Here is a 21666-nt window from a genome sequence, read left to right as displayed (position 1 = left end):
CAGAAAGCCCCCAACACATCAGCAAAACATCTGCATCTGCACTGTCCTCTGGGATTTCCATGTCTCCCCCAGCCAAACCGCTCTCCAGCTAACCTTACCGCCTGAATTACTCAACTTCCATACAAATAGAATTTCCAGGTACAACAGACAAGGCATGTCTGACGAAACTGGGGAGCGTGTCACCCCACAAATGCCTTCTTCTTGCCACGGCATGAAACCATGGTGGTACATCGCAGTCCAACATGCACTGTCACCACCACGTCAGTGTGTTGCAGCAGCCACAGCCACTCATCACGCAGTCTGGGGCGAACTGCAACTGGATATCAGGGCTACCGCAGGAATCCCAGCCGTCCTCGCCACGGGCAAATGCTGGATCTAAGGTGGCTGGGAACATGTCCCTCTTGGAAGACAGGTGGGGAGCTCATGCAGTAGGTTTCCCTATGTAAGGGATTCCCGTTTATTCTCCTGAGGCCTCCAGTGCTGCTGCTGCCAGAGACGATGCTCTGGACTAGATGCACAGCTGCTGGTGCTTCTGCATCCCTTGGTATAGCTCCTCCTTTCACCTCCTCTATTTCTGCATTCATTCTCTACGTTTTTAAAGACGCCTAGGAACAGAAACCACAATGCTAGAAACAGCGTTTCAGCCAGCTCTCAGATATTGTGAGGTTTTACTCAGCAAGCGCTGGTGACCACCCTCCTGCCCGCACTCACCCCAGCCATGCCCAGGGTGCTTGAGCCGTACAGCAGGTGCCCGCGGTCCCAGCAGCCAGAACCACCCCCACAACTTGCCATAATTCACCCTGAAATGCTAACAAGCAGAAAGCAGCAGTGTTAAATGCCTGGATGAAAGAAGGAAGGTCTCTTGGTGTGTTCGGTCCTCAAAAGAAGAAAACATTCGTATCGCATTTTTTAAGCTAATGACAAAACTTTTCCCATTGAGATAAAACAAAACAAAACAAAACAAAACAAAACAAAAAACCTAAAAAGACTGTGGCCTATAACACTTGTATCCTACAGCTTCAGGCATCCTATTCCTCTGCCTGTCACTTTTATATATGCATATATAAAAAGTGTGATAGCCTGGTACTTTTTACATATAAAAATTTTATCGCAGGCACCAGTGGCGACCACTATATTTTAATGCACAAAAACAATTTCCATGAGGACACTGCCTTGATTTTGCCTTCTCATAGTTTCCCAGAACATTACGTTTAGGGATCAAGACGTTGGTGCTTGTTCTCTACGTGAAGGTTAAGGGACAGAGGAGAGTGCTTTCTTCAAACCAAAATTATTTCAGCTCTCTTTCTTCATACATGAATGAAAGAGGCTTTTTCCTCCATTATTTATAAGAAGTGTTTCATATTCATAGACACAGTTACTATGTTTGGTTGGGTTGGGTTTTTCTTTTTATTTTGAAACAAAATTAGTTTTGCTTTATAGGGATGCAACATGTTAAACTTGCATACTGAGGATATATGCCAAGGAGTTTCCTTCATCTGTTCTTAAGCAAGCACCTACGAGAGTACTCTATCATGTTCAAGTAAGAGCTAGAGCAATACTAAACTACTACATGCTCAGAAAGAGTACAGCAAAGGGCTTGTAAGGCCTCTCAGGCAGCCCCCATTATTGGGGTCTCCTCCCCTTTCTTTTGGTTCATTAGCAGCAACAGGATTAACAGAGGTTTTTGTTGAAATCTAAAGAGAGGTGCTCTAAGAAAGAGCACCAAAGAAAAGCCACGCACAACTCTTTCAGTAGCACTCTACTGCTGCCTTCTTGCGGGGCTCTGGGCAAGTCCTTCAGCTGGCACCTGAACTTCTCCCAAGAGACCAGGGGACCCAGTGCCCGTCCCTCGCACTCGGGGTGTGCTGCTCAAGGCAGAGCCTTCTCGTTTGTGGGGTGTAGCGGGTGCAACTGCACCCACCGTTCAGCCATACGGGAGCTGTGGATGACTGAATGACTAGCAAGGTTTGGGGTTTGAGTTACTTGTGAGAGGGTTTTTCCTCCTAAATGTATGTTACAGACCAGTTAGGATGAAACCGTACTGAAGCATCTATGTGTTCTGTGACACAAGTGAAAGAATAGCACTGCTGAGGCGATATATGCCCCAGAATCAGGGTAATAATTAAAAAGGGGAAAAAAAAAGAGCCCTACAGAAGTCAGCACCTCCTTCCACTCCCCCAGAATTTCAGGTTTCAGCCCAACTATTTTATCCGCTTTACCCACCCCACTGACAGTACAAAGCACTGCAGCTGGTACTGTAGAGGACAACTACCTGTAAGGCTGGTTTCCAGCTGGGGTCCAGACTGACTCATTCCTTCCTATTTGGAGTTTGCCATTCTCGTCACAGATACAGCAAAAGTGTGCAGTTTTTAGAGACCCTCTGTGAGCTGGAGGAGTTCCCCATCCTTGAAAAATCAGATTTGTTTCTAGGCGGGAAGTACACTGGGTATGCCGGCATGGAAGATGAGCTTACTGTATGCTCATAACCTACTTATTACTGCTTATCTATTAATGAGTAAGACCTTGGGAAGACAGGTTTAAAACAAAAACAAAATTGATAGCTAGGAGAAATGAAAAAGAAAGTAAATTTTCAAAAGCACTTAGCGTCAACTTCTAATGAGCACATGGATTTTCAACATCGTTTCCAGTGAAATAGCTCCAATATATGAAATAAGCCATAAATATTGCAAGGAACTAATACTAAATCATAAGCTCCTCATATCCCAGTCTTTACACCAAAGCTGGCACATGCGACTAAGTATTTGGAGGACCTCCTTTTTTAGGATTCAGCTTGAGGCACTTTGCATTTTCACAAGTTGCTCATAATTTGACATCTAAGGTGAACAGGAATGCTGGCTCCTAAAAGTTTGCAGACACTTCAGAAAAATCCTGGTGTTCAAACAGAACTGCCTGAGAAGTCTGGCCAGCCTAGCTGGCAAGAGGCAGGAAGCTGGAAGATAAAAATCCCGCTCAACAGCAACCTACAGAAAACAAAGTTAGTAAGTACCAAAATAATTTTAGAAGGTCAGTGGTGTAGGAAGCAGACATGGAAAGAGAGAAAAAAAAAAAATCTAAATAGATGTAAATCCATTCAGTCTTGCCTCCTACAAGACATCAAATATTTCCCAGCAGCTCTGCGTTAGCTGCTCGGTGTACCCGGGCTCCGAGGAGCGTTTCTGCCTGCTCGCACGGCCACTGCCGCGGGACGGCAAATGGCCCCAAGCCCGGGGCTCCCGAAAGGCAGCATCTTGCCAACCTCTCACGGTGCTGCCAAACACTGTACCCAGCTAAACTGGGGTGGTGGTTTAGGTTGTGGTTTTTTTTTTTTTTTTTTTTTTTCCCCTAATGTCCCTTGGCTCTGAAATGAATTCCTTTGGGATTTGAAAGCGCCAAGATGCACTGACCTCTAGCTTGCACTCTCTGGGTCAGGCTCTTTTCGTGGTGTGTTGCCAAGGTGATGTCAGGAAAGGCTCAGGATAGCCTACAGTGATGGGTTTGGGCTAATTTTAGGGAGGGAGGAATTGTTGCAATCGGATGGGTTTATATTTTCAGGGTATTATCTTAATTTTCTATACTTAAGGCATTCTGAGTCATCAAGCCTGGGCTTAAAGCATTTACCTAAGGCTATGCCGTTGAAAAAAGCAGATAAAAATAAAGGCGAAGGTCGGAGCTCACCATTCATACAGGTTATGTGCAGGGACTGAGCATGCAGGATGCAGTGCAGATGAGCCCGCTCCAAAATTCACCTTCCTCAGCATCCACATTGCCAGCGCGGGGGGCAATGCTGGCCAATTTACCCTGGCTTCTGAGTTTCTCTTTTGTGCCTGCAGGCACAGGTACTGATGGATGGGTCATTTAAAATCACTGGAAAATGAATAAATATTTTACTTCTTTTTTGAAAATAACCTTTTTGTTCAGCATATTCAGGCGTAACTTAACAGCTGAAATAGGTAGTTTATGTCTTTTCCTTGCTTTACAGCTCTTTACTTGGGTATCAAAAGAAATGCAGAGGAAACATGGGGATTTAGGGGAGGGGGGGTGGGACATGCAGTAGAAGGTGCTGATAATCAAGCTAGAGGGTGATGCATGCTTTGTGCCTTCAAATTGTCCAAAGCAGATGCTCAGCTGGTTGGTTGAGTCAGGTTTCTCTTGGGGGAAAAAAGTTTCTTTTTTGTGGCTGGGGCTGGTCCTGCTCTTCTGAAACATCTGCAAACAGCCCTGGACCATGCACCTACACTTGTATAAAAAAATCCCCCAGGAAAACTGGGAAAAGAATGGATGTTTTCTGTCCTCTCAGGCAAAGACTGAATCAAAAAAACATAGCAGCAGCCACACCAAATAGCTTTCTCTGGTCGTCTTTATCCATAAGAGGAGCTCTGAGGGTGGTCCCTCATGGGCAAATCGGGGTGCTGCTGCTGTGCTGGACACCCTGCCAGAATGAGGTGTATAGCATCCATATGTGCTTCACAGGTCCGCAGGGGACCCTCTGGGAGAAATCTGGGTGGGATGGAGAAAAGGGGGCCAGGTAACAAGTCACGGTGTGAATTCAGCTGTTACCCATGAAAAGCGTGGCTGAGAATATGATTTTTGGCGTTACTTTGCAACACTTTGGTGAAATACCGCTTTCCTTGGTGAAAACAAGCAGCCTCTCTGGAGCAGCAGCGGCAGCCTCGCACATTGCAGATTTACACGGATAAGGAGATCAGCTCAGCATGAGCACAGCAGGACCGGCCATGGGGAAAGGAGCCTGCACACCTCCTCGGCGACCAAAGCAGCTTCTGGTAGGTTAATTTTTAGCCACGGTGTATACTCATGCGCTGGGCATCAGGTGCCCTTCCCTGCTATATTACCATCCTCAGCAAGCAAACATACCCTGGGCCAAATTCATCCCCAGCGAGTGGAGTTGCACCGGGGTGGAGCAGGACCTGGCCGTGGAAAGGTTGTTTTAAGAGGATGCTGAAGCAGGATGTAGAGTGTTAAAGAGGGAGAGCAGGGCTGGGGGGGGACCAAAAGCCAGGGAGGGAGGGTGCCGTGGCTCTACCGAGGCCACGTCAGTGGGAGAAAGGAGCATAAACAGCCACGGAGGAAAATGAAGGCAGAGCATTTAAAGCCAGTGTGCATTTTCGAGGCAGAGCGAGAGACATCTACCGTCCGTGCATCCCCGCTGCCGGGGCCCCCTCCCACTAATTACAGCAAGGTTTCCTCTCCTTTCAGCTGACAGCCGGGGAGCGTAATTAGAGTCTAATAAAACCCCGAAAAGTCACAAATGCAAAAACGGGCTAAACAATAAACACTGAGGGCTGAGGAGGGGTGGGAGCGTGACGGCCGGGTAATGCCTTGGCTAAACGGTGTGCGCATTGACACTGTCACGCTCCCGGCAGCCCCGAGCACGCCGGCAGCCCGCTGCAGACAGACAGCTCGAATTAATCCCAGGAGGCGCGCGTGACAGGCGAGCCAGGCAGACAATTAGAGTGAAGGAGGAAATTGGAAATGGCAAAGGTGTGAACATATGTCAAATTACAACTAAATGATAAATTACAATTCTGTCATTGAAATAAGCGGTAATTAAGAAAGATTTCAGCTAGCCCTCTTGGAGGAAAAAGAGGAGGAAGAGGAGAAAGCAGATTTTTCTCTTCTTCCCCCCCCCCTTATTTAAATAATGTAGTTTGGATGTATTGGGTGTATTGTTTCCATCCATCGTGTATGTTGAGGCTGGTTCATCCTGTTTCTTTCTGACTGCGTTTGCGTACTTAAAATATAATACCTTTCTTCCCCCTCCCCATCCCCCCGCCTGGCAGAGTGACGGTGTCAGAAATGAGCAGAGAGCTGATAGCAACCGATAAAAACCCATACGAAGGGATTAAAAAAAAAAAAAAAAAAAAAATCCCACCCCAACCCTCCCCCCCCCAGACTGTTTAAGCCGCCGCACTCTAATTATTTTAAACAAGCCCGGCGCAGCGCAGCTGACAATTAGGAAACCCTGCTCGCTGGCTCGGGGGATTCATGCGAACCCTCCTCATCATCGCCAGCTCCACGTCCTTCCCATTTCAGCAGCGGCGATGGATGCGGGCAGGCGGGGCTGCCTGCCCTCGCAGCCCCCTCCGCCGCCGTTCCAACCAGCCAGGGAACCGTGGCCTTGGGAGGTTGGGCAGCCCAGCCCAATTCGGGGGGCCATGGTACCTGGGGCCCCATCTGGCCCCTGGGCAAGTCTCCAGGGAGATTTTTTTGGGAAATGGGATTTCTGCGGAATGCAACTGCTATTCCCCAGCAGGTGTTATCTGCGGAGAGCCCGTGTCAGTAGTTGACGGCGCTTCTCCCCGCAGAAGGGAAAAGCGTACCCGGGTAATGATGAATGTTTAGCTTTGTGGTAGCACATTTGTCATGTGAAATTAAAATAGTATTGTGTAAACAGCACCTTTCGGCCAAAGCTCTGGAGGTGCTGTGTAAATACAAATGAGGTGGGGGTTTTTAATTATCCGCTATATACAGAGGTAGACCTTGTACATCAGTATGATCTGTTTATACATAAAACAGTTACTGCAGAAATTTATCTATTGACAATAATTGTTTAAAATCCACTAAAGCCAGTTTAGCGTACAAATCAATACTAAATCTCTGCACAGCGATCAGCTCTCCTTGCGTTTCATTACATCTATTAGGTTTAATTAATCTGCAAATGGAGTGACATAAAGATAAAAAAAAAAAAAAAAAGGCAAGATAGGCTAATTACAGGTCAAAGGCTTTTTATATGCATCCTTATAATATCTTATGTATATGTCCATTACACACAAATGGGTAAGAGTTGGCCCGTAGACACATTTGCATATTTACATTCTGGCTTTGAAATGTAAGTTTTTGTGCCAGACTTCTATACTTAAACAGGAAAGAAGGGATAAAATAATTCAAAGAGTTAAACACATCAGTGTGCTTCCCTGACAGTGAGGTTGGCGCTAGTGACCATCATCAGGGGATAAATCATTTTGCAGCCACTGCGGCCAGAAAGTGAAGTTCAGATCCTGGAGAGCTTAATTAGGAAGCATGTTAAAAGTGAAAGGGTGAGAGTCATGTTAATTATGTGAGGTTCCTCTTGGAGCAAACCCAGGCAACAACTGTTCTGTAAGGCTAACGTAGCATCATGTTATCCCTTGAATTAATCAACCTGTGTTACTGGTATGACACAATTGCTTATACAAAAACCCCAACTAAATGCAATTGCAAATTGCAGGTGGAAGCTTGGATTTGATTGTACTTGATTACTGTGACGTAACCGTATGTTCCTAGAGCAGCTTCAGCTCCGAATAGCATTTCAGACACCAAATGGAGTGTTGTAAGAGCTCTCCAACCTTGCCATGAACATGCAGCCTGAAGGCTATGACCAGATCCTGAGGATTACTGGGGATTTCTTTTCACCCTCAGAAAGGTCCATGGAATTGTAGCCATGATCTTGGTTATTACATGCAAGAGAGCTTTAGCTATGTGGCCCCAACAGCTTTATAGAGGAGCAGCTCAATAAATTTCTCTGCTTTGTCCTCTTATTGAGGGCTTAAATCTTGTTAAAAACGTAATTGTGGGTTACATACATGTAACCTCTACAGTTCCTGCCTCAAATTAATGACGATGATGATGGTGATGATGATGATAATAATAATAATGACGATGATGATGAAGTTTGGCTTGAGTAATCCATCAGTGATGGTAATCAGGATCATGGCGAAACTTCTAGCCATAAATGAGTAGCTGCTACTCTCTGAAGCCCTTCAGTTCCCCCACTTCGCCCCTCTGGAATAACCACCGCCCTCAAGAGACCCTGAATTTTTAGAGATCTCTTTGTCAGGCTGACATGTCCTCAGACATTTGCCCCCAAACATGTGTGACCAGCACCTTTTCCTTTGGGAAGCCAACCAGCAGACTACCAGGAGAGGGCACAGACTGGTTTCCCAACAGGAGCCCTCTCTTGGGTTCGAAGGGGTGCAGTTCCCCCTTATAGACACTTCCTTATTCACGTATTGTCTTGCTCAGGCAGTAAGAGGAGAGTTTTGAACATGGAGGGTTTTTCTATAGTGGTGGAGAACCCCATACCAACCTCTGTAAAAGTCCTAGACAGTATACTTGTGCACTGTGAAATCTTCTCTAGTGACAAAGACCTCAACGATATCGTTTTCCTACATGCTCTTGGTTCAGGCTGGGAAAACCCTATTTTTTTTTTCATTCTTCTCTGGACTTATCCCACACAAAACCCCTGCCCTATGAGCATTACTTATTACACAAAAATTTTCACAAATCACTCAAAAATTTTCACAAACCAGTTTTCAGCTGTGATATTAGCCTATCAAGATCTGAGGTGCAATCAATAAAGTTTTACTAAGCAGTCCTTATAAATGATGTGTTAGAGTAGTTCACAAAGGAGGTCTGAAACACTTCATCCTTTCCATAATATTAAGCATAAAAGAAATTAGAGAAACCAGTGGTATTGGCAGGGAAATGGTTGATTTGACTGGAGATCATGCCATGCTCTCTTGCTCTCTCTTTCTCCATTCACTCACCCCCCCATATGCCTGAAGGGTAAGAAGGTCAGCCTGTACTTATGTTTCAAAAGTACCACTTGGAAGCTGCCATACAGCTGACGCAATTTTCAAGCTTTTATCTTGGTTTATGCTTTATAGGCTTCAAAATCCAAAATTCTGTGCAGAGACCTCAACTCACTGAAAGTGCCTGGAGGAAGTGCCAGGAAATGGCCTCCGTGGACATTTCCACAAGAACTGATTTCTCCTGATGGGCTTCTGCCTTAACCCCACCAACATTTGGTATTGCGTCACCAATCTTGAGATGAAAAATAAAAATCCATCTCTGCCTTTGTCTGCCTGTTGCTTGATGTGGGGAGGAAGAATAGGAGGCAGGTAGCTTCTTATACACATGTATTGGCCTGCTATATGTATTAAAATGCATCATCAGACACCATCATTAGCTACTCCAAACACTGAGTTATGGCAAGGAAAGCAGAGCTTACATGCACAATGAAGGGGAAAACAGCATTTAAAGCCAGGAATATATTTGGCACTGATAGCACTCTGAAATTATTTGGCATGAGAATGCCACCCATTACATGGATGCGTTGAGTATGTTGTTCAACCCTTTTGCGGCCATAGGTCTACAATAGTGTATGATTATCACACATGGAAAAAGGATCTGCAGAAAAGATGGCCTGTGACAAATATTAGACAATCATTAACCAACTGAGGCTGTTCTTTGTAGATTCAAAGCAAAAAGCTTAAGAGCAGCGCACTAATATTGCAGGCTATTTTGAGAATCTCTGAAGATACATTCCAAAATTAACTGCATATAAGGTAAAAAAGTAAAGGAAGCTGCAGCGAGAGGCAGACTAACTACAGTTTACACAATATTCTTTCCATGGTTTAAAAAAAAAAAAAAAAAAATCTCATTGTAAATGCTTTATCTTGACAATCTGGGACACTATTACTAAAGATTTTCTACCCTGACAAAATCCCAGAATTATGGCCTTCAAGAATCTTGTATTAGATCACAGCTGTTTTTAGCATTTTGGAAAACCAAGTTTAGCTTCCATTTGAGATTAAAAGAACATAAAACTAGTAGTTTTACTGCTGCCACGCACATTAAATCACATTCTAATAAGAAGCAGCTGACTGCAACAAACAAAGCAGATTCGGACAACTACACCCTCCTTCACTCTGAGTTACTTTTAGAGATTGGAAACAGGCAGGAGCACATCAAGTTTGCAAATGTCAGTCACCGCATATATGTTTGAATTCATAAAAATGGCAGGCTAACTTGGAATATTGTTTTATGGATTCATTTCCTCCCTGTCCTTCCCCCATCCCTCCACACCTTCAGGAAACCTCCTGTGATAGCAGCCACTTAACTTTTACCATGCCTCTCCAGTCAAGCTGTTCTGGCCCTGGCTCAGATAGCTGTCTGCAGCTGCTGCAAATTGATTTATCTCTCCATTGGGGTTGCAGACGATGACCAAAACGCCAGAGTAATTTAGGATTTGTGGTCATCTGTATAATCTGATTCACGCCCCCCCCCCCTTATTTTTTATTTTCAAAACCTATAGACTTTTTACAAGCTAAAGTAATGCTTCAGTCTATCTTCTTCCCACCAGTGTTCTTTGAACTTCATTTCATAACCATAATGCTATGGTAGCAAAAACATCTGAAAAGGATACAGCAATTCGCAGCAAATTAAAAAAGCATGTCCCAGAGTCTACATAAAAATTTATAGTCAGCAAATGAGTATGGAGAAGCCGGTACACAAATCATAGTCCTGAGTCAGCAAATATTTGTCAGGTATCCTGATGTGCCCTGCAAGCCCCGAATGAAACAGGATGAGGAAAAAAGCTGAAGGAGGAGATAAGCCGGGAACTGTGCTTCTTGGGGAGGAAGCAAGAGCATCTTCTATCATCTTCTCAAGAGGGAAGGAGGGTGCTGCAGACCAGTGGCAGACCAGTAGCATGTCCATCAAGGACAGTGGCTGCAATGTTCGCCAGTGACAGCACCTTCAGCCCCAACTTTCCCCTCACACCCCATATTGCACGGGGCCTGAAGACACCCTCAGGCACAACCATGCCATACCCTTAGGCATCGTTTTGGAGAAAGACGGTGAGAAATTACATTGAGACAGAGGTAGGGGAGAGCTTGTCCCACTGGAAGACAAGGGTAGGACCTGAGGTTTGACTTCAAGGAGCCTGCTCTGCTCCAGCCGGGTGCCGCTCCACTGGGGAGACTGGCATGGAGCTGTGGAGCACAGAGCAGCTCCCACCAGGGGCAGCTGCATCAGCACCAGGCCGTGGCCAAAAGTGATGGGGGACCCCACAGGACCCCCCACTGTGTCCCTGAGCTTGTCACTCCAGCCCCAGGGCTGCGTTCCCAGCTCCCTTCTCCTCCCTGGTTTGGGTCCTTTGGCCAGGACCGCATTCGAGACACCCCAGCACAAGGGGGTGTCCCTTGAGCCCATGGGTAGCACAGCAGCACAGGTGCCAAGGGGTGATGAAAGCATCCAGAATACTGGGCTCATCCATGACACTGCTGCTTCCCAAACTCGCAGGCAAAAGGGACTATCATTATCCACTCTTAACGAGGCCCTTAATGATGATCCTGTTGCTCGGTGACTGGCGCATTACTGAGAGGTGAATATAACAACATATATCCGGAGCTGCTTATAAATCGGTGACCTATTCTAACTCATACTTGCTGAGGACCTGACCCAAAATATTTATTCCCTCGTGGAAAACAGACACTCCAGGTCTCCTAATGGTCTCCAGTGTTCCCGGCTGACCCAGTTTGGAGCATGAGCTACACTCAGCCCTATTTCAGCGCTGAACTAGTTCCATCAGAAATGGTTTCCTTTAAAACTGCTGCTACTAAATGACATGCTACGAAATGTTTAATTTTTTTGAGAGAGAGAGAAAGAGAGAGAGAAAGAAAGCGAGTGGAACTAATCAGAAAACATATACTGGGTAAACTGAAACGAGCATTACATAACATCAATAGAGCTCCTAATTAATTCAGATTCATTCAGATTTTACAATTCTCTCCAGAGTCAACATTTCTTTTCAGATGGAGGGGAGAAAACTATAAAATAATGCAAAAAAATACATATAACTGCAGCTTCTGAGCATATTAATGAACGGAAAAGTAGAAAAGGCAGGATTTTTTTGGAAGAACAGAATAGCTTCTACAGTGATAGATGCAGGGTACAGCAAAATAGGTCAGTAAAGGGAAATATGTGCAATAAATTATATAAAGCTGTATGTATAAAAATGAATGTATTGATGAAAAGTGATTTTAAAATGAAGGCTCAGATACAAATCATTAGTCCTATGGCTAAGACTAATATGTATTCTGCTGTAATAAGCGATGTCATTACAAGTGAATAACAATGCTGTAACGGGTGAGGAGCCTCACTGGGGGAGGGGATTGATTATCAAGCAGTTAGGAAACCTTTTCTCAATTATTCACATAGTTTTAGTCGCCTCTGGTGCTGGCAGGGGCCGTTTCCAAAAGGCAACGGTGATGCCGAGGAACCCGAGGAGGAAATTCGAGGTGTGGAGCGGTGATGGGGATCCCTCTGCAGGGATGCAGGCAGGGGCTGGCGCGCTGGATCTGGGGGTGGGGGGGGATCCTACTGCACTGGGTGAGCTTGGGAAGCAGCAGAGACCCCCCCCCCCCCTGCTTTGCCGGGCGACCAGAAGGGACCGCTGAGCGCTCGAGGACAGAGCGTGCAGGCGAAGCTCCGGCTGCATCCCGCTCCGCATCCCCAGCGGGCGCAGCCCCTCGTGGGTGCTACCAAAGCCCGGCCCGCCTGCCGCAGCCCCCCCCCCCAGCTGCTTTTCGCACCTCTAACGCGGGCCCGGCAGGCAGGCATCGCCCAGGAGCCCCCCCGCCGCCCCTCCTTCGCACCATCTCCCTCCGGCCCGCACGGCATCGCCGCACGGAGTGACAGGGCCAGAGATGTGCTGTCCTGCCGAATTGGCGTCTCCGCGGCCATGAGGGAATGGATGTGTAATGCTGCGCTGATACCAGCCGAGCAATATAATGCGGTGCCGTCAGGAGCATTACTCATAGCTGATGAACACATACCTTTTCCAGCGAAACACATACATTCCAGAAAGAAATGCATAGATCATTTGCTGAAGCACATATATTATAGCGAAATGCGTACCTCAACTAATGAAACGCATAGATCATATAGTAAAATGATTATGCTCGTACCTAGCAGGCTCAACCATTTATTTATTTTTAACCAACTTATTTTGGTTAGGAGGCTGAGCGCGGCTCTCCCCCTCCCAGGGATTAGCAGTCCAAAACCCACTTTTTCTTTGAAAGTGTATTTATTTTCCCATGATACAAACCCAGGTTCCCATCCCAAGCTTGCTGAGAATAAATTAGCAGCGAACCCTCTCTTACAGGAGCCGAGCATCCGAGCCAAAGCTGGTTTTGCTACTGAAGATGGATTTTGCTACTACGTATGAGTGGGTGCTGCATCTGGTATGCTTGCTAATTAAAAATTATGTCTATGTACTATAAAACACTTTAGGCACTCTCCCTTAAATGTTAGTTTTGCTGCCCACCTGAGACAACTTCTGCATCCTTATTAGCATCTTCAGCCAGAAATAGGTTGAGTCAGTACCCCTCCAGGGTCAGCCATAAACCAGCCATTCCCAGTACATAAATTCAGTTGGCTCCAGTTCACGCTTGCCCTGAGGAATGAAATGGGTCAAACACTTTGTTTACGACTAAGGAATCCCCTAGTATACATGTGCCAACAAAAACACCAGCTCAGCAAGACTGGGAATGGGTGTAAATCCCAGAGTTATGCTGTAGCACCAACATCACTCACCCACTGACCGACTGGGAAAAAAAAAAACAACGCCCTGACTCGTCCCGTTACATGGGATCCTGGCAGCAGCCAAAGGTCAGCCAGCCTCTTTCACAAATGCTTGTTTGATTAATAGCAAAGCTTTATTTTGAAAAAAAAAAAAAAAATGAGGAGCCTGTATTTTATTAGACTGGCCTTTCTTTCTCTAAATTGTATCTGTTGGAACAACCAACCTAGGGGAGGGGGTTAAAAAACAAATTACTTTGGGGAGTGAGCAAGGAAGGGAAAATAAACCAACAAAAGCAAAAAGCAGCAGAAGATCAGGTACGAAATGACTGCACTCAATATGCCTTTCCCCTTTTTCTCCCTTGAACTCCATTGGCTTCCAATTCTAGAGCATATCGATTTGAATTTTTTTCATGTTAACTTTTAATTGCCTAGCTGCAGCTGCAAAGCAGCGCCTTGCTGAGCCCATTTCCAGCTACCATCCCGAGCGCCCCACCAGTCCCAGCACCCCGCGCTCTCCATCAATAGGAAATCAAGCGGCTGCTCACAGAATAACTCTTCCTACTTTTCGCACTTAGCAGCGAGGCTTTTTCAGCTTGCTCGCGTGTCACCAACCTTCAGAGCAGCTTCGCCGTCCAACTATCAGCTCTGCTGGAGACTTTTTATCTTCCTTACAAACTTATCTTTCGAACATGCTTTTTAATGTGTAATCGTTGTTTGCTTCGGCAGGGGAGGCTTCCTTGGGGCTTATTGTGCTTAGCTGGCCCTATTGTTGTGAGCCTTTCTGATAGAAGATGTTGCAAAAATACATGTGGGTCGGATGGGATGTTTGCGTTTGCATTTCATGGAGACAACGGTGTTTTCCTTAAGTTATACGAGTCCCATTTCATTATTCTGTGAACCTCTCGGTGAACCTCAGGCTTCACTGTATAATTTATGGTCCCAGATACAATCCAACGGTGTAATCTCATGATTTATGTGCTTCATTTATAATTTGATCATTTCGGTATAATACATGTTTTCCTAGATGATTTATGTACTTTCTCCCATAACGTATGTGTTTCATGCCATGATATACGTGTTCATCAGCCGCGCGCTATGCCCCTGATGGCACTTTCCCAGGGAGGAAGGTGGGACACCCCAGCCCGAGGCCAAGTCCCGAGGTTAATTGCAATCAATTCACCTTCCATGCAATTACACTTTCATCTGCACGCGCCTGTGAAGTGAGCATGCTTAACGCCGTATCAGCGGGAAAGCAAATGTGCCTCTTTTCCCCTTAGAGCCAATAAAGCCAGCCGTGGCATAGGATTACAGGGGGGCAGCAGCGACGGTTTAGCCCTCCTTTCTAACATTTCCATTGAGAAGGTGCTGAGAATAATTAATTATCTCCCTGTTGTGCTGATTAACGCAGGTCTCGTTTCAGCATGTCGACAGAAGAGTATCCCAAACGCTGACAAGGCAGCAGCAGCCTGCTCTGATTGCAGGAGAGCATCCTTGTGCAGCACAAAGCCCAGGCTGAAGAGAAAACTTTAGGAAAATAAACCCACCCCCTTCCTTAATTCCTCCCCTGCCATTAAACAAGGGCTGGAAGGAGCCCCAGGGACCACCCTGTCTGCTCACCCGGTGGGATCAGCTCAGTGCCCAAACTCTTCATCACAGCGGCTAACCCACCCCATCCCACCTCTCCCCTGCCCAGGTCACACACTTTCTTCCAGTGCTTTGCACCTCTACTGCCCATTTCCCTCATTTCCAGCCTCCTGGTCCCTTCCTGCTATGCAGCCATGGCTCCTGGTCCTGTCTGCAGCAGGGAGAGCATCACCTCATCCTCCACCTTCCTGCACCCATCATTTGGGGACCCTCAGCCTAGATTAACCCTGCTCTTCCCACCATCACGCACAGGACATGCTCCCTGGACTGCACTTCACCCTCAGTGCTCTCAGCTGAACTCTGGCCAATTAATCCATATTTTTCTTGAACAGCAGTGCTCAAACCAGGGCAGACAATGCCAGCTGAGCCCTTGCTAGCACTGAGTGGTGCAGAAAGCCTCGCTCGCCTGCAATTCCCCTCTTCACTTCACCCAGCAAGGCATCTGATTTTTCCACAGCCGTGCTTCATGTTCAGCTTGTGATGCTCTCCAACCCCAGCAGATCCTTTTTCCCTGTTGATCCATTATTTCACTAACGGTTCCTCGCCCAGGATGTGTGCTGTTTATTCCTACCTAAAACTAGTCCTCTGTGCTTGTCCTTATTGAACCACATTGCCTTTTCTCCAGCTCTCTCCGCTGCCTCCCATGAGCGTGTTGAAGATCCTTCCCATGGGATCCCTGCCTCTCCTCCCTCGCCACCTCTGCTCTCCCTCACCCATCCCAAAGGGATCCATGAAAACGCCGTGCATCCCTCCACGGGGATGGGGCACACAAGTAACGGCTCATTGTGGGTGGTTTTCTCCCTCTCCTGGTCCGCGCCCCCATGGCATCATCAGGAGAGTGTGGCGTGAGACAGCGTCAGGAGCCTCACTGAGAGAAGATATATGATATTCATTGCCTCTCCACAAGGCTTATTGCCCTGTCATAGGAGGAAATAAGGTGAGTTTGACGTGATTTGTTCTTGACAAATCCCTATTGGCTGTTACTTATCTCCATGCTATATTCTAGAGGCTCATAAATAATTTGCTTGATTATTTCTTCCAGCATTTCTCCATGCACTACATAGACTGACTGGTCTATAGCTCCTTGGCCCCCTTGGTTTGCCTTTTTTCAAAGGTGGGCACTCTGGTTATCCTCTCCCATGCTTCAGGCACCTCCCCTAGTCACCACCAGTTCTCGAAAAAAAATTGCCAACAGCTAAATGACTGTTTCTGTGAGCTCACTCAGACCCAGTCTAGTGGAAAATATCCTGCCATCTTCTCCTTCTACCCTAAATTCGACCTCCTTGTGCTGAGATGAGCACTGTCAACCTAAAAAATGTTCATTTGTGATGACATGGGTAAAGCTGGAGGAAAAAAGAAAAAGATACATAGTGCTTTTGTCTTGCTGACTTCACCTATTGCTGGCTTTCCCACCTCATTTAACAGTGGGCCGCCCTTTCCTGGTCATCATGAGAAGTAAATAAAATACCCATGGAACACATTTTTTTTCTTTATGTCATTTGCAGGTTTTACCTATTTTTATACTTTGGACCTTCTAATTTTGCCTCTGCAGCTCCATGGTATTGCTTTCCTAACTCTCTAACTACAGCAATGCTTCTCATAGGGTTTCACCTACCAAATCTTTTAGTTTATTGATGTCTGTCACTGTTCTTTTTCTTTCTATGAATTACAAACCACATAATTTTATGCTTTGTCTCTCCTAACCCAACTTCTAGCTTCACTTTTTAAACAAAATAATTCCTGTTGATAAAGTCCACTTGTTTTCCTTACTTGCTGTCGCAAGCACCTCTTCCCAGCACACCCAAGGCCACCTTGAACAGATTGCTTCGCACTGCACTCCCTTTCCAACAGAAGCAGAGGTCAACACTTCAGCTGTTAACTTTCACCATTTTCCATTACTTGCCCAAATCTGAGCTGAAACTACACATAGGGCAGAGTTGTAGTTCATACAGACAAGACGATGTGCATATCTGCATCAGAATAAGATGTTTCCTTTTCCTCTCTTAGAACTGCTCGAAAAACATATATAGAGAGATGTATATAAATGTATGGATGTGTATAAATGTATACTTATATGGGTATAAATCAAGCTAGCACTTTGAAACCAGAAGGGGTGGGATGCCCATGTGGACGGGGTATTCCTCCAGCACCAACGCTGCTCCTTTTCAGATATCCTGGCCTGCAAGGCAGCATGCCAAAAGAAATACCACCCAGCCTCAGCTTTTTACCACATGATGAGACAAAAGCCCAGAACAAGCTTGGTGTGTTAAAACACAGCTGTATAAACAGTAGGAAGCTGGCGTGTGTGTAGATGCTTTTAAGCATAAGCCAGATGTGAATCCAGCTGTGGTGCAGCCCTTCCAAAGCCAGAATCTGAGGAGCAGGGACTTACGCAGCCCCATCTCCCCCACTGCCTGGTCTCCTCCTTTGTGCAGAAGCTTAGGCTGTTGCATTCATGTTGACCAACACAATGGTCTGCATCAAGGAGGAACATCTCTAGATTATCCCAAGTCTTTGAAATTAAAAATCATTAAAATATTAAAATCCTCCCCATACAAAAATTTAATTGGGGGGGATTTTGATGGTATCTGCTGGGAACTGCCCTCTTCAAGAGGGAAAAATTCTGAGTGGAGACTACTTCTCAAAAAAATAATACCTTTGCTTAATTGGGAATTATGCAAACAGTATTCAGGTCTCCACTACAAAATTAAAAATAAATAAATAAAAAAAACAACAAACCCCACAAAACTCCCGCAAAGAAACATGCAGATCCTCAAAGACTGTAAGGGGACCTGTGAGTAGACCACTTTTGTTAGAAAATGTTGACTATCCCTGACAATTAAAAGCATCTTTCTGGAATGTGGTGCTTAAGGGATCTTATCTATATGCCAGAAAAGCTCAGACCACTTGTGTCTGAGATTAATTATAGTACTGAGCAGGAAATAAACGTTGCCTCGGTACAAGTGTTGAGGGAATTTTGTCCATCATAGTAAAAAACAGCCACCCAAGGACTGGACTGAGGAAGCAGCCGTCAAACTCCCACCACGTCAGAAAAGACAAAGAAGAATTTATTAATTCCTGACTTACTGGGATGAGACCTCTAAGAGTGCAAGGTTAGTTTGCATCCCCCTGCTTATTGCTATTTTTCCTTGGCCTTGATCTCCAAGGGGCAATGCCACAGCTGGTCACTGTGTCGCAGCATCAGGGCCCAGGTACGTCCTGGTGTGTCACCTATAACCAATCCATCACTCAGCACAGCCTGCAGACCTCTATGCTTTAGCAATTTGGGGAAAGGAGAGGGAAAAGACCGAGGGGAAAAAAGGTGCATTGCAGCATATGGACACATGCCAAGCACAACCGCACAGAAAGACACAAAATTTTGAGATATCTCTTCATCATAACCATATCCAAGTTCACAGTGAGTCACCAGCCACCACAGCCCTGAGAGGGCCTGGCAGGGAGGGAGGATGGCCAGTGACACCTCCCAAACTGGCCTGGGTGTCAGGAGCCACCCCAACACCAGAAATGGCCCTCAACAACCACAGGCAGCTGGTGCAGACCCCAGGCAGGGACATAGCCCTGCTGGGGGGCTGTCAGCCATTACTTCTGTCAGGGATGACGTCATGACCGTGACCACATACTCCAGAAATGTGCCGGCCATCAGCCAATCAGTTGCTCGGTGAAGAGTGACCTCACCACCTCACACCTCAGTCTCCTGCCATCAGCTCTCCTATGAGCCACATATTCTGTGTCTGCCCCTGGAAAAATGACCTCACAAGCACATCTCCCAGTCACGTGAAGGCTGCTTGCAGGAACAACCTCACAACCACATGCTCCCATCCTGGGTCTTTTGCTGAGCTACCGGCTCCTCCTGCGGAAGTGACCTCACAGGCACGTACCAAAGACAGGGCTTGCTACTGGCCGACCGGCTGCGCTGGCAAAAGTCACCTCACAAACACGACCACCAACCAGGCTGCCCGCCTGCTCTCCAGACCCCCCCTACATGCCCCCGGCCTTCCTGCCCTGCTTCAACCTCTCTTTCTCTTGACAGCCTTCAATAACAGGTCTGAAATACAGATTTTTCTCATTACTGACAAGGACCCATTCCTAGCTAGAGGAATGTGACCACACCCACCACCATCAGCCTTTACTCTCCCGCGGTGCATCTCCAGGTGTGCTTCTAGTTCAGGAGTGGCCCCAGGGAAGTATTGTGTGGGGCTTGTGCCATCAGAGAGGCAGAAAGCTTTCAGGAGATGAAACAGCTGCCAGCTTCAAGGATTTGCACAGTTCTTGCTAAGGAGCCACAAAGAGTGCTCCAGGGGAGCACCAAGGTGGGAGGATAAAGCATGAAGTTTGACAACTACAACTTGGAAACAAGAACGGTCTTTTCCTCCAGACACAGAAGGAAATGAGGCACTTGTGTAGAAGAGACTGGCCAGGGGCCAGCAATGACCTTGCCTCAGTGTGCTGGGTCTGTTTGCCACCTAGATGGAGATCTTCAAAAATGAGCAAACAAAAAAGCAAAATCTGAGGGGGATCGGGTCCCAACTTCTCAGTAGCAATCTTGTTTGAGTGGTGAAGGGATGGACTGGTGCTGGACTGGAGTCCTGGGTAAATCAAAAGGTGTGGTCAGGTATTTGAAGTGGTATATAAACCTGAAATGTGGCTTTCCATTCAGTGCACTTATTGATACGGATCAAGCTGTGGTGGCTGCAAAGGCCCCTGTTCCTAAACACTTTTGCATCAGGCACCCTCTCCAATAGTTTTTTAAGGTCAATCAATATGCTTTTTTCAGCTGTAATTTAATTTAAAGTATCCAGTAGTAAACAACAGAGGATAAAACCCAATCTTTTATCTTGACAAAGATAATTAAGATAAATGTTTTATTTGACAAGTGAGGACCTTGGCAACACCTGCATTGTGCCCAAGCACGGAGTCCCAGCTCAGACAATGAAAAAATTTTGCAGGTGGGACTTGGATCCGGGCAGCTGCTCAACTGAATAACCTCACCAGCAGTGCAGATGTAACACGGGCCTAGTGTTTTCCAAATATCAAAGGACTGGGCCGGACACAGACCCACCAAACTCTTCTGCAAAATACCAGCACTTGGCTCAACCAAGCACATTTCATAATACTGAGTTTTATGGTACAGGAAGTTAAATTTGATGAAGAGACCTCTTTGTTAATGTCGCCATTTAAAGAGATTATTTTTAATTAAAATGCAAAGCATCATGAAAGATCTGATGGTGGCTGAGGGATTCAAACCAAGCAGGTTTGTTGCTCCCATCATAGCTCAGCCTTTAAGAAGCACAGAGCACACTGGCTGCTTCATTCCACTTCATAACACCACAGAGCAGGCATCAGGTTTGGAAGACTGGACGTTGACCACATTTTAAGTCTTCTAGGTCAGGCCTAGCAGTTCAGATGCAGTAGCAGTTATTGAAGCTGACCATAAGAAGCATGAATAAATGCGCTGATGTTCAGAGGTGGGTTTTGTTAAGGCAGGAGGAGCAATGGGCCATAATAATACAATATTATTGTTAATGAACTTATAGTCAACCCTCTTTTTATCTGATTACCTAAACAGGTGTCCCCTCATACCATGGCACAGATGTAGCATGCATGTGGAACAACATCACAAGCCATATTGATTTAAAGAGAACTCCAATCTTATGACATTTGTCATTGGCTATTTTTTCTGGAAGGTGGGTTTATTTGGTTGTCTTCTGAAGGCTTGGCCAGCTATTTGTTTTTGCCAGCTCGAGATGCCATGTGGCTAGTGCACTGAGACCACAGCACTCTGGGCTTTTAACTTATTAAATCTGCAATGGAAATACCAGAGGCTTTTTGCATCACAAACTAAGTAAGAGCAGCAAGAGATGGAAAAACAGTATGTCCGGCATGAGGAAGACTTGCTCATACTGCCAAGAGTACAAAGCAGAAGACAAGAAACCAAAGCCACTCCGACACGATTAAGCTTACATATGTCTTTTCCTGCCAGAGGTTTATCTGTCCCCTGGAGAGAGGGTACAGGACTGACTGGGACTGCCCAAAGCCAGAGTGGCTGAATATATTTGGTCAATAAAACCGTAAATTGTCTCAGCAGCCTCCCCTGTGAACTGCTGGAGCTGCACAAGGAGACCTAAAGTTCCCATAATCCACAAGGAGCATCTATATTTCTTGTGGAAACTCCCATTGATATTCCTCAGCTGGCACTAATTTTTAGCCCTTCCCTCAACCCCATAGCTGGATGGAGCATTCAGATTACATTTCTTATGCAGCTCTTAAATTTTTTTACTAGAGCCACAGCACAGCAGATGTTAACACCCCAAAAGCTCTCACAGAAGGTGGTGGACATACTGGTGGTAACTGCCAGTGGCCACCAAAAGCAGCCCACGAAGTGCTCAGGTGGGAAGGTGTACCCTGTACCCCCTAACCAGCTTTGGCACCAGCTTAAACCCTGGTTTAGGGACCACAGAACAAGACTGATATGACAGATTTATTCAGAGCCTTGGGAAAGCAGCTCTGGGTTTATAACCTGAGGATTCAAAGAACAACTTCCTTGGTCTTGTACAGACCTGGCCACGGGTGCCAGTTTTGTAAAGCTCACCTTTAGGACAGCACAGCACCCTTGGGACTGGGAGCACCCATTGACAA

The 21666-nt window shown here is 46.1% G+C and overlaps 1 protein-coding gene across 2 annotated transcripts in view; it reads right to left on the bottom strand.

Annotated features, from left to right (window-relative positions):
- Positions 1-21666, bottom strand: part of CXXC4 (CXXC finger protein 4) — a 124154-nt gene that overhangs the window by 63071 nt on the left and 39417 nt on the right. The gene's annotated exons all lie outside the window — the stretch shown is intronic.

Source organism: Tyto alba, unplaced genomic scaffold (genome assembly GCF_018691265.1).
Source record: "Tyto alba isolate M040663 unplaced genomic scaffold, T.alba_DEE_v4.0 Super-Scaffold_23, whole genome shotgun sequence".
Lineage (NCBI taxonomy): Eukaryota > Metazoa > Chordata > Aves > Strigiformes > Tytonidae > Tyto > Tyto alba.
This window is presented reverse-complemented; position numbering and strand designations above follow the sequence as displayed.